The sequence below is a fragment of the Vombatus ursinus genome, unplaced genomic scaffold (assembly GCF_900497805.2).
Source record: "Vombatus ursinus unplaced genomic scaffold, bare-nosed wombat genome assembly UNPS02014813.1, whole genome shotgun sequence".
NCBI lineage: Eukaryota > Metazoa > Chordata > Mammalia > Diprotodontia > Vombatidae > Vombatus > Vombatus ursinus.
In genome coordinates, this window is record NW_020954591.1 from 19,303,716 (window position 1) to 19,322,429 (window position 18,714).

At 35.1% G+C, this 18,714-nt stretch overlaps 1 pseudogene; it reads left to right on the plus strand.

Annotated features, from left to right (window-relative positions):
- The window catches only part of LOC114054429, a 132,589-nt pseudogene extending 120,072 nt beyond the window's left edge, over positions 1-12,517 (plus strand).
- Positions 12,518-18,714: the final 6,197 nt, after the last annotated feature.

The window sequence follows — 18,714 nt, forward strand, 5'->3', positions numbered from 1 at the left end:
AGGTGGAAGAAATGATTGTTATGGAAAGAAATAAACACATCTGTAAGATGTATTTAAATTTTTTCATTATTTAAATTTTAAAAAATAAATAAAAACCATGGTGAATGGGAGAAGTGACACAAACAAAAGAATGGCTAAATATCAGTTTTCAAAAAGGATAATAAGGTAAATTTTTTAAATTATGAGACAATGAATTTGACTTATGGGTAAATTCTACAAGGCATTATTAAAATAAAATTTTAAGCACATAGAAAATGAAGCAATAATCACTATAAGAAGAAATGATGACAGATTAACTTCATTTTCTTTTTTGATAGGGCTGTAAGGCTGAGAAGACAAAGAGGATGCCAATATTACAAGGTTAGCTAGACTTTAACAGTATCTTTTTGATAGTTTCTTTTTCAAAATTCTTGTGAATAGGATGAAGAGATGTCACATGGATGATAGCATAGTTAGATGAATTATGAATTTGTAGGACAACTAGACCAAAAAAATTAATTAATGGGCTTCTGTCAAACTATCACTATCACTAAATCACAAGTAGATAGCTTGAGAACCCTATACTTGGCCCTACTTGCTTCTGTTAAAAAACAATAATAATTGACTGGAATGAATGCATAGATGTTATGTTAACCAAATTTACAGATGATACTAAGTAGAGAGGCATAGTTAATATGTTAGATAACAAAATCAGAGGATCAAAAATTATTAGTAGACAAGTTGTATATACCAAATAAAATAAAATGAAATGTAATAGGTATAAATATAAAGCACTTTATTTGGTTTTAAAATTCAACTGGAGAAATAAAGAATGGTGAAGATATGGATAAACAATATAGTTCATGTGATAATAATCTTGTGGTTTAGTGGACTAAAACCTTTTTAATATGCTTTTTAAAAAAAAAAGTATCTAAAGCCAAAATGAATATTATTAGAAATGGGGAAATACTAAAAATATTTCTCAATAAATATAGAATCAAAACAGGGATGTGCTCTTTTCTCCACTGAAATAGTCCTATAAATACTAGCAATTGCATTAAAACAAGAGAAGAAAATTAAAGACATAAACATAGGCAAAGAGAGACAAAACTATTCCTGTTTGTTAACATTAGGCTTACTTAGAAAACATTTGAAAATCAACAAAGAAACCAAATGAAACAAGTATTAGCTTCAGTAATTTAATAGGATAAACAATAAGTTCACAAATTCGACAGTATTTTTAAATAGATACATTAAAGTCTAGAAGGAGAAAAAGAAATGGAATTTCAACTGAAAATAACTATAAAATATATTAAATATGTGGGACATAACCAACCAAGACACACTTAAGACATGTATAGGTACAATTAAAAAACATTCTTTAAGGAAATTTTTTTTAAAAACTCAGCAAAACTTGAAGAATAGTCTTTATTTATAACAGGGACATGTCAATACAATAAAAATGGTGATGCCATCTACTTAATACATAGGGCTAGTACTGTGGCAATGAAACTACCAAAGAAGTCCTTTATAGCAATAGACAAAATAACAACAAATTTCATTTGGAGGGGAACAGATATAGAACACCAAAGAAAACAATGGGGTAAAATTAGGAAAGAAGGAAGAATAGTACTTCTAGAACTTGAATTATAAATTACATAAATTTATAAAGCAGTAATCATCAAGTTATTTGGCACTTATTAAAAATTAGAGAAGTAAACCAATGAAATGGACTAGATAAGGAATAATAAAAAAAATCAAACTCAATAACTCGAGAATATGACTTACTTTGGAAAGAACTCACTATTTGATGAGAACTGCTGGTAATACTGGAAAGCAGCTTAGGAATAATTGGATTTATAGTAATATCGTATACCACACACCACGATGACCTGAAAATTCTTATGCAGCCTGAATAACAAAAGTCATACCATTAAAAAAAAATATGAGAAAGAGATGAGATACCTTTAACATATATGGATAGGAGGAAAGTTCTTAACCAAACATAGAACTGAAATTATCACATCAGGCAAAATAGTTTAGGTTATATGAAGTTGAAAACTTTTGCACAAACAAAAATCAGTGTAGCTAAAATAAGAAGGAAAGCTGTCTATTTGGAAAAATCTTTCCATCAACTATATCTAAGGGTTTGATATCCAAAATATCAGTAAACTTCCACAAATACATAAGACTAAGCTATTCCCCATTAGATAAATGGCAAAAGAATGTGAACAAACCATTCTCAAAAGAATTAAAACCTTAATCAGCATATAAAAGGATGTTCCAAATCACTAATAATAAGAGAAATTCACATCAAAACAACTCTCAGGTTTCACCTCATGCACATTAATTTGGTAAAGACAACAAATGATTGAAATAGTCAATACTCAAAGGTTGTAGAATTGGTCAAATCATCCTGGAAACTAATTTTAAATTATGTTAGAAAAGTAAATAAAATATATGTGCCTTTTGATCCAGAAATGTTACTGCTACAGCCATAGCATAACAAAAACAGTAAAAGACAGTCCTAATGCCCACCAAATATTTTCATAGCAGCTAAAAAACTGGTGCAAGGGGGCTAAAATTAGGAAGCGTATTGGCTTACAATGCTAGCTGTGGAGTCAAGAAGTCTTGAATTTAAGTGCTGCTTCAGACACTCACTAACTACTTGACTCTGGGTAAGTCAATTAACTTTTCTAAACCCCAGGTTCTTCATCTATAAAGTGGTAGCAATAAGAGCACCTACTTCGTAGGGTTGTTGTGAGAAGCAAAAAAAATAATGTGAATGTAAGGCACTTTGTAAACCTTAAAGTGCTATAAAATGTTATTTATCTCTATTGTTATCAATATGGAAACATTTGAATAAATTGTGGCACATGAATTATGAAATATTACTGTGTTTTGAGAAAAATGAAGATGAAAAATTCAGAGGCACATTGGAAGGTATGTAAATTGACACAGAAGCCCCCAAAATATACACAATTACTACAGTAATGTAAATGGTAATAACAATAATAAAAAGTCTGAAGATTATGCAACTACATCATATATGCTTAGCCTTAGAAAAAAGAGAGAAAACTCTGCAGAAGAGGGTAACTGTGGAAGATCCTATATGCTGACAGACTCAGATGATACCTATTAGTTTTGCTGTACTATTGTTTTACATATTTCTTTTTTATACTTTGTCACAAAGGATGACACTGGATAGGGAAGATGAAGGGCTATATTCAGAAAAGGAGGTAATGTCAAAGCCAAAGGTATCAGTAACTTTTTTTTAAGAGGAGAAAAATATGATTGGGGGGGGGGGGGGGAACACTGACAATTAGATGTCCTGGGAAAGGCTTCCTATGGCAAATGGCAACTAAGTTGAACTTTGAAATTTGGGAAAGAGGATAACAAGCTAGAGAGTATCCAGATAAGAACAGCCAGTATGGTAAACTCTTTAATCCAAGCCATATGAAGATCATTTTACGAACTTTAGGATATCTTGCCTGAAGAAGGAAGATTCAAGGAGAACAAAGCTGTTTCCAAATATTTGAAATGTGGAGAAGGAATTAGACTTGTTCTCTTAGATCCAGAATAAAGAATCAAGGGCAGTGGGTAGAAGTTGCACAGTCAAGCATTTAGATTTAATGACAAGGAAAAACATCCTAACAATCAGGAGTCTACAAAATAGAATAGACTCCCTTGAGATGTAGTAAATTCTCCCTCATTGGAAGTCATCCAGCAGAAGATGTATGACAATTTACTGGGTCTATTGTATTGGGGGGGTATGGTTGAGACTAGGTGGACTCTGATGTTTCTTCCCACTCTCAAATTCTGTGATTCTGTAAAGAAATCTGGGGAATCTAGGAGGAGGAATGGAGAAGAGAGGCATGGCAGAGGTGGAGGAATCCTGCACAATGCAAAGAGATGAAAGAGAGAATTCCACATTCAGGCAAAAATAAGGAGATTGATTAAGTTGAAATGAAAAATGTGTATTAATGCAGAAGAAGCTATATTATTAGAAGCCTATTGTCTGGAATTAAGTCTAAGATACTCCTGATAGGAAGGGAAACAGGTAGTTGGTTAAAAAAAATCTTTGCAACAAGTTTCTCTGATAAGGGCATCATTACATATATACATATATATATACATATAAAGAGAGACAGACAGAGACAGAGAGACAGAGAGACAGAGAGAGAGACAGAGAGATGTTTATATAAGGAAATAAGGAACAAACTCAATTTTTTAAGAAAAAGAACATACAAGTAAAAGGTCAAAATAGGAACATGAATTTTTCAAAGAAAGAAATCCAAGATCATATAAAAAATGTTCCAAATCACTACTAATTAGAGAAATACAAATTAAAGCAACTCTGGCTTTTCCCCTGAAAACCATCATATTGTCAAAAATAGGCAAAAAAGAAAAAGAGCATGACAGTTGTTGGTGGTACTGTAAGAAGATAGATGTACTAATGTTCCATTGGGGAAGCTGCAAATTGGTCCATTCATTGTGGAAAGAAATTTGGAACTATGTAAAAAAAAGGTCACTGAACTCTACATATCCCATGATTCAATGATATTATTGTTAGGCCTGTATCTCAAAGGTATCAAAGAAAGAGGAAAAGAAACCCATAAGTTAAAATGTATTTATAGCACCTCTTTTTTATATAGTTAAGAACCAGTATCTAAGGAGGTATCAATAAATTTGGGAACTGATGAATAAATGATGGTATATGGATGTATTTTGGCACTATAAAAAGTGGCAAAAGGGATAGTTTCAGAGAAATTTGGGAAGACTTGTACAAAGTGATGCAAAGTTAAGTGAACAGAACTGGGAGAATTATTATAAAGTGACAACATGGTAAATGCGGAAATTTGTTTTATTTTACTATGGATATTTGTTACAAGGGTTTTGTTTTTTTTTCCCAATGGGGTGAGGGTATCTAGGGATAGGATAGCCAAAAAAAACCCATGAAAATGAAAAAAAAGGGGACCATTGGTCTTTTTTTAAAAAAATGCTCAGAAAAGAATAGAATGTAAACAAGAAGAAGTACATGCTGAATTTATTATATATTTTAAAAGAAAACATATATAATATATATAAAAGAAAATATATTTAAAAGCTATACATAGTATAGATGAACAGTTTTACTTATAATATTCCTTTTCTGTTCTATTACATACAAGAAATGTTTATTTTATTTGGTATTTATTAAGTTTAGAATTTTTTCTTTGATATAGGGAAAGTGTTTATTTATAATTTACTTCCACAATGCTTTCAGGAACATATTTGCAATTAAATTAAAATTGGTTATTTAAAATATATTTCACATTTATGTAAGCTGTTTTGTATAGATTTCTATATTTGCTATATGTTTGTTTAAACAAAAAAATTCTAGAAATTATGTAACAATTTTAGTTCTGTATGAGCTCTAAATAGACTTTGGTCTTTCAAAAAAGATTTTTATCTGTGTGCTTTAATGGGGCTCAGACTATGAGAAGCACGCTATTGCCATTTTCCAAATATCTTAGGAGGCTTTAAGGGACTGCCTAGGCAGATGGATCTGGGGTATTCACTGCCCCAAGAGTAGTCATGGGAGCAATTCAGACCATCAATTGAAACAAGAATCACAAAATGTCATCAATGGCAGTAAATTGAAGTATTAAATTTCAACCTGCACCTCAACATTTATCCAATCCATGACATTCATGAAAAGTGGTCACCTAGCCTATACTTGAAGTCTTCACTGAAAGGGACCCACTCCCTCTAAAAAGGGGTGCATTTCTTTTCTTTTTTGACAGCTTCATTATTAGAATTTTTTTTTCTTATATCAAGCTGAAATCTGTACCTTTATCTCATTACTATTAGTGTTTTTTTTTCTTCGTTTTGGAGTCAGGCAGAATAAGGCTAATTCTTCTTCCATGTGACAGCACTTCAAATAAGTGAAGAAATAAGTGAAGAATAAGTGAAAATCAGATCACTAATAAGACTTCTGTTCTCCAGGCTAACTATCGCCAGTTACTTCAACTAATCTTCCTATGTCCCAGTCTCAAGTTTCCTCACCATCATGGCTACCCTCATCAGATGATTTCCAATTTGTCGATAGCCTTCTTGAAATGTGGCAGCCAAATTCCCAAAGAGACTAGATATGGTCCAATAACACAGTACAGTGGGTGGGACTATCACCTCTCTAGGCACAGACATTGTGCTTCTCTGAATACAACTTAAGAACACACTAGCATTGTTGGCTGTTACGTTATACTTTAGATTCATGTTGAGTTGGTCACCCATTTAAACCTCTAGATCTTTTCACATAAACCTTTGATTAGTCATGCTTCCTCCATACTTTGCCTATATAACTGATTGTTTGAATTTATTTGTAGAACTTAATTTTATTCCCATTAAATTCCATAATATTATCCTTGTGTTACCTCTCTGGATCATTGACCCCACATAGATCATCTGAAAACTTCAGTAGTCATCAACCTCCCTTACAAGAACACAGGATCAAAAAAGTAAAGTTGTATTTACAATTAGGAGATACAGATAGCACTGGCATGTAAGCTGGTAGGGTAAAAATACCCCACAATGAGTGTCCTTACTGCTAAGAAACCCATACAGTCTCTGTGCCTTATAGTTGTACCCTTGGTAGAGCTACATCCAGAAGCAATTGGAGCTTATTCCTCTAGTTGTCTATTCCTTTACATAGTTCTTGCTGTGTTAAGTACCATGCTTCCTATAGCTGTCACCTTCCACTGATCAGAAGTTGTCATCAATGCTCCTTGTAGATATTCCCTATTGCTTACTCCTTCCACTGATATGCTATAACTCCCTCATTGATCAGCACATGGAATCCCTCTCATTCTCAGCACTATCCCATGAAGCACCAGTTTCCTACTATTCAATTTTCATTGTCATTCATCTGCTTCCAGATCTCCTTAATAAGTTCCATAGCTTGGCAGTTCAGCTATAGCAGATGACACTCATCATAATTCAGCCTTCAGTCTTCAATCTGTTCACTTGTCTGCAATTTGGCAGGTCATCTGTTTTCCAGTAGATGTCACTCATCACCTTTTCCAGGGGATCAGCTTTTTAACACAAACTCTATGGAGACAAATTTCCAAGAATGTTTTTACAACTCAAAAAGAAAACAAACAAACAAACAAAAACAAAAGAAAAGAAAAAATACCTTCTCCATTATTTTTAAGCTTCCTCATGCACATTCCCAACAAATCCAACATCAACATCATACAACAAATTTCTGAGGTACTAGAGGAACTCCTTGTATTACACAATCAAGTCTGTCTTCAATCCTATTAAACTTATGTTGTCATTACCATTTGCCTCTTTCTCCCAGTTAATCCAGGCATTGCATTTTCCACTTATGCCTACATTTTCTGCTGGGTCTCAAGGATCAGGAGAACAAGTCCCCTCACTTTCTAATTGCCTACATGTTTCCCAAGACATTTGGGCCAAGTTAGTCAACTTACCTAGAGCTGATTACTGGAACATCTAGGAAAGAGAAAAGTAGCTTCAGGTCATCCTGGAGTGAACATCCAGACTCTAAGGAAAGCAAATGATTTTTAATACCTGCCACATTTGATTTGGTCCTTCACTCTATCATGCCAGTAGACTGTGATTCTAGCCTTTCAAGAAATATCAAGAAATTGATGATAATAACCAATATTGATCACAAAACTCTCATGGAAACAATATATAGTAGTGATGGTAAATTTCAACTATTCTGACATCTTTCTGAAGTCTCATTCTACTAAAAGCAGCACTTCTGATAATTTTTTTTATTTGGCTTGCTAACAATTTCATCTTTTAAATCGGAGAGGAAACAACAAAGAAAAATATTTCCTTGGTAAGTACCTGTGATTTCATTGTGTAGGGATCTATCAGTGAGGCTACTTCCAATACCAGTAAAGATCTGCATGTACTCAGCAAGTCATAGTCTTAAGAGAGTTTCAAGGTACACTAAGAGATTACATGACTTCTCCAGTGTTACATAAATAGTACATATATGCAATGATCTCAAGTTAACCTGATTCTAAGGTCAGTTCTCCACTACACTGTGCTGCCTTTAGACCTAATTCTGAACAAGAAAAAGGTACTGGATACTTAAGCAGAAATGATAGAAATCTTAGGAGAAAATTGCTATGTCACCCAAGGGCTTGTGATAGCCAAGGTTAGGAATGCTTGGCATGGGCATAGGACTGTAAGATCACAGAAATTAGAACTGCAATGAACCTTCTGGATCATCTAATCCAATTCCTTCATTTTATAGCTGTGAAAAGGCAGAATTGAAATGACTTGCCTAAAGTCATACAGACAATAAGTAGCAAACTGACATTTGGACCCAAGCCTGATTGCAATGTGAAACTCTGGGACACTGGTCAGACTAGTACACTGGCTTTAAGAAGCAAGATTTCAAAAAGCTCACAGAAAAGGCAAATATGACTTCATAACCAGAAACTATAAAGGGGAAAACCATTTATAAAGTATAAGAAAGTTTCAGAAATAAAATGTTGATATGACAGTTGTGAATGATTCCAATGAAAAAGAAAAGCGAAGGCATGAGTAAAGATTTAAAAGATACATGTATCAAAAATAGAACCAGGGTAATATAACCAAGGAAGCATAAAAAGAAGAGTGATATTAATGTGTAAGAATATTTCATGATGACTAAATCTCAAAATAGATTGAGGCTTATGAAAACATCCTAAAGTAACTCTCCAAAATGACTTTTTAAAAATTATATTCAAGGAATAAGGTGAATAAGGACTAGATAGGCTCCATTCTGGGGACATACAGGGCAATGTTAGAGGATAACAGGTACAATACAAAATTATTCAACATCTATTCCGTTTCTCTCTTCTCTGTCAATAACAATGATTTCCAGACAAGTAGGATAAACTTACTGAAGATGACATTTCAGCCAGGAATAGACAAAGAGATACTGTGAACAAATGAATTCAAATTTCTAGAATGTTATGCCTCCCGTTAGCAGTATTTGTTAATAATGCTAATAATAATTCATATCTAATATAGTGCTTTACTGTTTGTTGTTGAGCTCAAAACAGCCCTTTAAAAAAGGTAATACAAGTTAACATCACTCCATTTTAAAGATGAGGAACCTGAGAATCAGTAAGTTTATTTTTCCCTCCACTGTTACACTGAACCAAGTCTCAAGCCCAAGTTTTCTGACATCAAGTCCTGGGCTCAGATCACAACTGCTTCTTCAGAGTACAGAAAGACATGATGTCTATCCTTTATTTCTGAGGAATCATTGAGAATGATTAATTCAAAAAAACTAGAGGCAGATAAAATTTTTTAAAAGGGTGGGAGTAGGTTCAACAGGTTAAATGATTTACAAATTTTTAATTTTCCCACAGATTTATAAATTAGTGGAAGGTTACATCAGTTTCTGATAAGATTCTCAGAGAGATTCTTTTTTAATTACCTGTGAGTAGCTAGAAAAGGAAGCATCAGTTACTAGGAATCAAAATGGATTCCCTAAGTATGTCATACAAGATTAACCTCATTTTCTTCTTTACTAGCTTGATAAATTAGGAGAAAACTTATAAACTTATTATATCAATATTTCATCAAGGCATTTGATGAAATCTTCCATGTGATCCTTGTGAGTAAAAGGAAGAAATGTGGGCTGGATGGTAGTCAGCTTCAAAATGAGTTGAACAATTCTGCCCAGTGTTGAATAATGAGTCTGTATCAACCAGGGCAAGGTCTCTATCCTTGGCCCTTTCCTATTCAACATTTGTAACACTGACTTGTATGAGTACATATAAGGTATACTATCAAATATACAGATCATACAATGTTGAGTTAAAATAACTACCATTGGATGAGAACCAAGATCCAAAAAGATCTGTATAGGTTGGAAAATTGGACTGGAATTGGAAAATTATGACTAAACTTAGTAGGGATGAATTGAAATTCATAGAGGGATAAATTCAATTCAATAGGGATAAATGTGCTTATAATCTAAATATCAAATGTAAAGGTTGGGGGGAGACATAGTTTGACAGTCATTCATATGAAAAGGACCTGGGGGTTTTTCATTGACTATAAGTGCAATATGAATAAACAGTGTGAAATTCTGAAAAGGAAGCAATTTAAGGCTATATTAAAAGAAGTTCAATATCAAGAACAAGAAAATTATTACCCCTACACTGAACAAATCATATATGGGCACTAGGTTAAATTCTAAGGCCCAGATTTTAAGAAAGACTTAGTCCAGAGAAAGATGACTAGAATGGAGAAGGAACTTGAATTGTTGTTAGATGTAATAAATGAAGGAACTGGGGCATTTATACTATAGATAAGTCTTGCCTGGAGAAGATATGGAAAGAACTAAAGTTATCTTCAAGTATTTAAAGAAATATCATTGGGAAAAGTAATTTAATTTGATCTCTGTAGCTCCAATTGGCAGAATTTAGGATCAGAGGTCTGAATTTACAAGGAAACACATTTTATAAAAAAAAAGAAATAGACTAATTAGCACTTAAGTATAATATATGTGTGTGTGCATATACATATATGTGTGTATATGTTCTGTGTGTATACATAAATATATGTATGTATGTACTATATCATATGAATTTGATCTATTCTCAACAGGATTATAAGCTCCTTAATGAAAGGACTTTTATGTTTCTTTTGTGCGCATACAGCACCTAGCACTGGGCTTGTAATACATTGTTAATAACTATTTTTAATTCATTTCGTCAGAGTTTATCATTCAATAGTAGCCAAAAACACTAAAGCCAAACCACATTTACCAGTTTTTTTTTAAGTTTCTTGCTCATATACTGTCTTTGAAGAAGGGGACAAGTCACTTCTACTCTCTGGATCTCAGTTTCCTCACCTGTAAAATGAGAGAGTTGGACTGGATACAAGGTCATTTCTAGATCTAAATGTATGATCCTATGATTCTGTCTCTAAGGAGGTATACCACGGGTGTCCTTGAGATTTGAGAACTTATCTTGAGAGTGAAAAAATTTGGTTTACGGATGTAAAACCTCAGGTGGTGTTTTTTTTTCCTCCACTAAATTCCTGTGGGACATTAAAGGTTTGGAGGCTGTCCAGTTTAAGCAGAGGGTAACATCTATCACATACTACCCAAGTTCACCTCCACTATCATGCTAATATAAAATGTTTCTCAGTTATCTTGGTTGATTTATATTTATTGCCACATTTAATTCAAAAGAAAACAATCAAACAGAAGAGTGCCTTTTCTTCTCTCTCAGCAGGACATTGGCATCCTTGAGATAGAGGCACTAACGATGCAGGAATCCTCCCTTAACTAAGAGAAGGGAGCTGTCCTCAGGACAGGTAGAATTTTCCAAGATTCAATTTCTTTTCAGGTATAAAGACATGATGAAACTCATAAACCCTGCATTATTTAATTATGTGGAAGGCAAACTCTGGGGCTTTTTTTCATAGCTCAATCTTCATGCTTCAGACTCAACATTTGGTCAGAAACTACCTTAGAGACAGTTCGTTGTATTATATGAATTATATATATTACATTATATTATACAGATTTCATTTAGCTGATCATTTATCAGTTATTCATGGGCAATAAAAGCTTCATTTACACTATAAAAATAATGATGATAAGCCCAACAAACTTGTATATTTTTTAAATAAAACTAAATCCACTCAAAGATAAAATTTGATGCTACGCCAAACCAGCATGACTTTCCCAATCTTTCAAGAACCCAAGTATAAAGATCATAACTAAAGTGAAGATAATTGGGCACAGTGAAGATGTCACATAAAATTCTATAGCATCAGAATTGGGCTCCTGCCATCTTTCTATTGCTCAGTCAAGTGGAGACAGAGCCACTTCTGGAAGAACCATCATGATGGTCACCCAAGTGTAGCTCAAACTTGTATTAGTTGGTGATGGAGGTATTAGAAAAATCACATTTCTAAAATGTCACTTGACTGATGAATTTAAGAAGTATGTAACCACCTTGGGTATTGAGGTCCATACTCTCATGTTCCATAATAACAGAGGTCCTATTAAATTCAATGTATGAGATACAGCTGACCAAGAGAAATCTGGTGGTCTGAGAAACAGTTATTACACCCAATTATATCAGTGTGCCATCATAATGTTTGTTGTAACATCAAGAATTACTTACAAGAATGTACCTAACCAGAGTAGAGATCTGGCATATGAATAGAGAAAAAGAGATCTGGATTATGTAAAAATAGCCCTGTGGTGTTGTGTGTCAACAAAATGGATATTAAGTACAGGAAAGTCAAGGTGAAATCAATTATCTTCCATAGGAAAAAGAATCCTCAGTATTATGAAATTTCAGCTAAAAGTTACTACAACTTTGAGAAGCCCTTCTTTTGGCTTGCTAGAAAACTTATTGGAGACCCTCACTTGGAGTTTGTGGCCATGCCTCTTACACCTCCAGAGGTTGTCATGGAACCAGCATTGGCAGCACAATATGAGCAGGATCTACAGATTGCTCAGACAACTGCTCTCTCTGTCAAACATGATGACGTGTAAGAGAATGAAGCCAGAGCCCAGCATCAGAGGTCAAGTTTTATAGGCAACTGTCCTGTGATGTCAGTGGTGTGGAGTGTTTGCCACTTTATTATCAAGCTGAGCAGAACATGTGCTTAATCTTTGGGATGCTGAAGGAGATAAATGGGCTTCAGTGAATATGGCAGTTTGAAAAATAAATAATTGGTATTTTGGACCTGCGTATTTTGCTGGTTTTGGACCACAGTTATGTCCCCATGAGTTTCAAATATAAGAGTACTGCAGTACCATCACAATATTTGGTAGTGAGATCACAATAAAGTTGTATTTCAAATATCTATTTAAAATATGCTATAACATTCCATAGTTCATGTTCTCAATTATATTTTTCTCCTCAAGAGTCTTCTGACCCTAACAATCTAGAAATCCATCAGTCACTCTTTGCATGTCATTACATATTTTCAGTCAACATGTCAAAGTGCTAGCAGTGCTTTCTAGACACCATCGATAGCAGGTGACAGTGTCCAGCTTCTTTTCTAAATCCTGACAACTATGCGACAACAAATAAAAAACATACCAATGATTTACTGATTTAATTCTACTAGGTTGGGCTTTGTGTTTCTTTAAGAAAGGTGTAAGTATAGGTGTGAGAGTCTTGAAATACTGCTGTTACCATGGCAATTATCTGTGTTTAGAGAGTGGTATGGAGTTAAGTCCCATGTAAATAAGTGACTGTAGGAGAGTGTAAGTTAACCATACTCCTTCACTGGTTAAAATCATGAATTTCACCTGTTTAGTACTCTCCCTCCCAAAAAGAAAAATCTTTTGTAAAATAATGTGAATAATTAAAATTTTTCACAGAATATTCTGAAGTACCAGAACATTTGGGGGGAGGGGTCAAGTTTTTTTTTTCCTATTGATTGTTTTCTTCCTTCTGCAAGTTAAAAAAAAAAAGACATCTCAAGGTTGAAATGGAAATGTAGTTATTCTGTCCTCTGAAAAAGAGGATTTTCTAATGAAAGGTCTTGCCCCCATACCTTATTTGGTGCCTTACATGTTTTTCTGACAAGCAATTCTTCAATTCTAGTTTAAAATCCCTTATGATAAACTTTATTTCTAAAAATAAAAAAGCACAAAAATATGGCTTCACAGGATTTTACAGTTGAAAAGATCCTCTGAAATCATCTAAATCAGGGATTCTTAAACTTTTGTATGTCCTGAACCCTTTTGGCAGTCTGGTGATGACTGAGAACCCCTTTCACAGAATTATGTTTTCAAAAAATTGAAAGAAATACTCAACTTCAGATAGACGTTAGTGAAAATAAAGATGTCAATTTTCTTATCTAAATTCAAGGATTCCCTAGTTTAATAACTCGGGAAGATCTTCTATAATATCTTTAATATCTTCAACTTATAGTTGAAAATCTTCAAAGTATATGTAACTCCTTATCGTGTGAGCAATCTATTCTACTTTGGATCTACTCTGATTGTTGAGAAATTCTGCCTGCATTCCAACCAAAATCCTCTCTTCTGTGATATTCCCAAGTTGTTATTAGTTCTGCCCTTTGAAAAGAACAATTCCATCTTTTACCGGATTACTTTTCTTATGCTTTCTTTTCTCCAGGTAAAATATTCCCAGTTCCTTCTACCATTCCTCATGGTATGGCCTCCAGTCACCTCACCATCCTGGTTAACCTCCTTGAGATAATCTCCAGACCCCTAATGTGCACCTAGACTTTTTTTTAAATCTTTATAATTTTATTTTTAATTTATGTAATGCCCGGAAATGAATAAAGTACTAGATATGGAGGCTAACCAGGGAAGCTTTTAGCATTTCTCTTACCTCCCTCATTCTAGCTACTATGGTAGGTAAATGTTGGGTAAATAATGTACCTATATGGAAATCCTTAACCAGGGGTGGAGAACCTGTGGCCTCAAGGCCACATGTGGCCTTGGGTGTGGCCTTTTGACTGAGCCCAAGTTTGACAGAACAAATCCCTTTCGTAAAAGCGATTTGTTCTGTGAAGTTTGGATTCAATCAAAGGGCTGCACTTGAGGACCTAGAGGGCCACACGTGGCCTCAAGGGCACAGGTTCCTCACACCTGCCTTAGCCCTTTCACCTGAAAAGCCAATACCCCACTAGCACCTACCATAATATCACATCCTGGTTTACACTTAGGAGATTCCCCATCCTCCAATTGTACCATTCTATGACTTCATCAATGTAGGAAACTATAGATGTGGAAGTTCCCTCCAGCAAAACAGAATGAGAACTGTCTGTAATGCTTACTCTGAAAGAGTTGCCTGGGACACTGAGGGATTAAATAACTGGCCTGCAGTCACACAACTAGTATGCTCAGAAACAGGACTTGAACTCCACATCTTCCTGAGCCCAAGGTGAGCCCTCTAGCCATAAGTCTCTCCCCACCCCAGGCTATCCTCCACTCAGCTGTCAAAATGATATTCAAGCATAGGTCTGACTATATCACCCTCACCCCCACCTACTCAATAAACTCCAGTGACTCCCTTTGAGCTAGGTGGCACAATAGATGGAGTATAGGGCCTGGAGTCAGGAAGACTCATCTTTCTGAATTCAAATCTGGTCTCAGATACTACCTATGTGACCCTGGGCAAGTCACTTAATCCTGTTTGCCTCAGTTTCCTCATGTGTAAAATGAGCTGGAGAAGAAAACGGCAAACCACTCCAGTATCTTTGTCTCAAAAAATGCAAAAGGAGTCATGAACAGTTGGATATGACAGAGACAACTGAATAAGAACAACAATTCCCTTACTCCTCCAGGATCAATCATAAAATCTTCTGTTTAGCATTCAAAGCCCTTTATAATCTTCGCACATACACACACACACTCACTCACCCTTTCCAGTTTTCTTATATTTTACATCTCCCTTCCACTTTGTGATCCAGTAACACTGGCCTCCTTGGTGTTCCTCTAAGACACTTTATCCCCTAACTCCAGGTACTTTGTCTGGGCTGTCCCCCATGCCTGCAATGTTCTCCCTCTTCAACTTGACCTATCTGACTTCCTTCATGTCTCAGCTAAAATCTCACCTTCTATAGGAAGCCTTTTCTGACCCCTCTTGATGATAGTTCCTTTCTTCTATTACTTATCTCCAATTAATCCTGTGTATATCTTGTTTGTACGTAATTGTTTACATGTCTCTGAGGGCATGAATTGTCTTTTGCCTTTCATTGTATGCCCAGCATTTAGCACTGCACCTGGTACATAGTAAGTACTTAATAAATGTTTATTGAGTGATTGACTGACCCTTTGCAGATGCTCAATAAGTATGTTTTGGGCTAACTGGATAACCTGAATTGTCTAATCACTGTTCCTAGGTTTGAGAAAGATGACCAAGCATAGAAATATCAGAACTATGGTAAAGCTTATAAGCAGATTTATTTTTTTACCTTGCACCTGAGCAGCCTGACACAATAAGAGCTGGTCTTATTGTACCCTAAGTACTATCAAACTACGGCAGCAGAAAACCTCATTCTCATTATTATTCCTCCAAGCAAAAAAACTTGATTCAATGGTATTCATCAATCAATGCTTCCAAGGCTTTTCAGACCCAATTGCCAGTTAAATCCAGGCAGTTGAAAAGAAGTAGATGCCCTGAGATAAACTGGGAACTATAATTTTTCAACTTTTTTAATCAATCCTGGTAAAATGCAATCTGTATATTGTATACCTTCATCATTTTTTTTGCATGAAGTGGCACCTATTTACACAAATGGCTTGGAGAATCTTTTATAAATTTTTTTTCTAGTTGGGACAGCAAAGATTTAATAGTCACTGAACAGTTAGTTCCCCCAAAGACAAGATGGAAAAGAATAACAACAGAAGTATGACCTCCTTCAACCCGGAAAGTAAATTCTGACTCATGTGGCAAGGGGTGAAGAGAAATCAGAGCTGACCCTAATGAGAATCAAGTGATGAACTTAAAGGAAATGGAATGTCCTTCCCTTGTGGCCGGTCCTAATGAGATACTGTGGTATGTTATGGAACTCTAAATGTTTTTATAAGAGAACAATTATGTCTTCCTAGTTTAGTAGTATGGGAAACACTGAAAGGAGGTGAGGATACCAAGGAGATGCTGGCAGATTTGAGTTGGGTCAATGCCCATTTTGCAAACCATGTGGAATTTTCCTGGGCCTAATTTGGTTTTTGAAAACATGGCAAGGCTGAACTAGTCAGATAACTCCTTATTATTAGCTTAATAATATGGATCTTTCCCTCTCACCTTATTTTGTAGGTGCCAAAAATTTTGCTATGGATTCCATACACAGACCATATTTGCATGCTTCTAGAAATGTATTTTATGTATTTACTGATTTATACCATTCACACATTCCAAGCATGTGAATTACAGGACAAGGTTCATTAACTTGGAATGCAGTTTCTGAATCACAGCTACACAATGAGGAAGACTCTGCTCTTCCCCGCCCCCCCCACCATCTACTTACTGACTACAGGCAGGTCTAGAGGAGAGCTGTACTGGATGTGATCAAAATCAACAAGTTTAACACCTGCTTTCCTATAGTTTCACTAAATAAGGGACAAATTCTTGGCTGTCTTATTGATATTCAGTTATTTCAGTTGTGTCCAACTTTTCATGACCCCATTTGGGGTTTTCTTGGCAAAGATACTGAAGTGCCTTGCCATTTCCTTCTCCGGTTCATTTTAGAGATGAGGAAACTGAAGCAAACAGGGTGAAGTGATTTGCCCAGGGTCACACAGCTAGTAAGTATCTGAAGCTGAATTTGAACTCAGGTCTTCCTGACTCCAGGCCCGGAGCTCTATCCACCATACCACCTACCTGCCCTCTCTACCTAGCTGCCCTGTCTCCATTTTACAGGTGAGGAAACTGAGGCACAGAGAGTTTAAATGATTTGCCCAGGGTCACACAGCTAGTGAGTGTCTGAAGCAAGATTTGAATTCAAGCCTTCCAAATTCCAAGTCCAATACTCTCTACAGTGCATCCACATAAAGGCAAAAATAGTTCTTGTCTTCTAGGTGTTTAGAGTCTATGAAGTCATCTATGTGATTAAAGAAATAATTAATAGAGATACTTGCTTGGCTTATACAGGCAGCAAAAAGTTCAAATCTTATCCATGACATATAATGTATTTTTCCCCAGAGGGCAACAAGTGAAGCCCCATCTTATAGAGCATGAATGAAGCCCTGAAAGAATGAATTTCCTTTAGTATTTTATTCAGTCTGACTCTATTACAGGCTAAAACTCCAACTCTTGATTGTCCATCTTTGAGAAATATGTTCTTATATATTAATCAAATATCACTTGTTGAACTTACATGCACCAAAGCTCAAGACTCTGCTATGACAGCTTTTACAAATATTTATTTTAAGGGTTAAAAAAATGTAAAAAGCTCACACTACATTTGGTAGTGGTTTTATTTCATTTACTTCAAATAGCCCTGCCAACTGGGAAGTCATCATGGTGCTTTTGTTGTGTTGCTATCTTATAGCATTTCAGAATTAAAGTAGACACATCCATGTAAAGATGAAGGTTGTCTGGTAAATACAGTCTCATTGGAATCAAAGCATATGTGAGGCTCAGCCTGAATTAAAGAGAAAGACAGTTTTCAAAAGTAAAGAAATCGTCTTCCTGTTTTCATCCTGGTGAAAGAATAAGATAGCAACATATGGTACATAGTGGGTGGCTGTGTTAAACAGAATGTGTATGCATTCAACCTAGAATGTTTTATTGATTCCTTTATGTGAGCTATGAGACCAAGAGTTAAAAAACAATGGATGGCTTCCTTCTCCATCAGTAGACAATAAAAGATGAGAGGAAAAAATTCTAGCACCTTTGCTCCAAACAAATGTTTCCAAAAGATCCAAATCCTATTTCTTTAACCCCTAGTCTTCTCCAATACTGCCCCCATACAGTATTTTCTTATGACAAAGAAGAAGCCTAAATTCACTGCCTTCATGGTGAATTTAGAGCATAAACTCCTTGAGGACAGGGACCATATTTTTGCCTTTCTTTTCATCCTTACTACTTAATAGTGTCTGGCACATAGTGTGTGTTGATTAATTGATTGATTGATGCAGCAGAAAGAGCCAAATCTGGGGACCTGGTCTCAAACTCCAGTTCCTCCTCCTACTACCTATGTGCAAATTATTTAACCTTTGTGGTCCTTAGTTTCTTTATCTATGAAATAAAGGGAGAGGGA